We start from the raw sequence: 1,259 nt of genomic DNA on the forward strand, positions 1-1,259 counted from the left end.
TTGCTATTTTTTCTAATGTGCCAAACACATTTACATTTCTTTTCCTTTTTTTTTTTTAAAGCAAATGACAAAGATCCATTTTACCAGCTTTTATAAACCTAAGTTTAACATTACACATTTAAACAACTGTCAAAACTTTACTAAGTTGCCAGCATCCACGCACATAGAAAACATTTTTTTTTTTTTTTAAATGAGCAGGATATATTTATTGAGGGAAATAAAGCTCCTGTCCTAGAGGACAGGAGGGAGGCCCGAGCGGGTTGTCCCCTAGGAAACATTCTTAAATTTGTATTGAACCAGAAATGTGTTACCATTAATGCATTAATATCTTTCATTAGTAAATAATGGAAGAATGTTCTTTTTATCTGGCAGCCATCAGGTAAGCCAAGATGGGTGCGTCCAAGTACATCCAGAAACTGTGAAGGAAGAAGCAGTCCGATATGACGTGCTTTCTGCTGCTGGTCCGCTGCTGGTAATACCACCAGCTCTTGGAGCTTCATATAGCTCCTCGCCCCACCTGGCCGGACAAAGCTCCCAGACCAGGATACAAGGCCAAGCAAGGGTATGTCACATACAGGATTCGTGTGTGCCGCGGTGACCGCAAACGTCCAGTTCCTAAGGGAGCAATTTCTGGCAAGCCTGTCCATTGTGGTGTTAACCAGCTGAAGTTTGAGCAAAGCCTTCAGTCTGTTGCTGAGGAGCAAACTGGATGCCACTGTGGGGCTCTGAGAGTTCTGAATTCTTACTGGATTAGTGAAGATTCCACACACAAATTCTTCGAGGTTATCCTTATTGATCCATTCCACAAAGCCATAAGAAGAAATCCTGACACCCAGTGGATCACCAAACCAGTCCTTAAGCACAGGAAGATGTGTGGGCTGACATCTGCAGGCCGCAAGAGTCGTGGCCTCGGAAAGGGCCACAAAGTCCACCACACTATTGGTGGTTTTCGCAGTGCAGCTTGGAGAAGGCGCAATACTCTCCAGCTCCACCGCTACCGCTATTAATACAAGTGATGTTTGTAAAATTCATAACCCAATAAACAATTTAGAACAGTTCATCTGCTTAAAGGTGTCATTTGTTAAGTGGTCTACTGATTTATGAATGTTTTGTGAAATGGAAGTTAAAAGTGAAATAACTTTTGAAGACTGTAAGTGATGGTGTATCTTTGTTTCTAATAAGATAAGCTTTTTTGTCTTTGCTTTATCTTATTAGGGGTTTATATATCAGTGTTTGAAACATGCTGTGTGGTACAATAT

At 41.2% G+C, this 1,259-nt stretch overlaps 1 pseudogene; it reads left to right on the forward strand.

The window, feature by feature from the left end:
- Positions 1-389: 389 nt before the first annotated feature.
- Positions 390-1,007, forward strand: LOC105742177 (annotated as a pseudogene).
- The last annotated feature ends 252 nt before the right edge of the window (positions 1,008-1,259 follow it).

The sequence above is a fragment of the Octodon degus genome, unplaced genomic scaffold, assembly GCF_000260255.1.
Source record: "Octodon degus isolate 3935 unplaced genomic scaffold, OctDeg1.0 scaffold00040, whole genome shotgun sequence".
Classification (NCBI taxonomy): Eukaryota; Metazoa; Chordata; class Mammalia; order Rodentia; family Octodontidae; genus Octodon; species Octodon degus.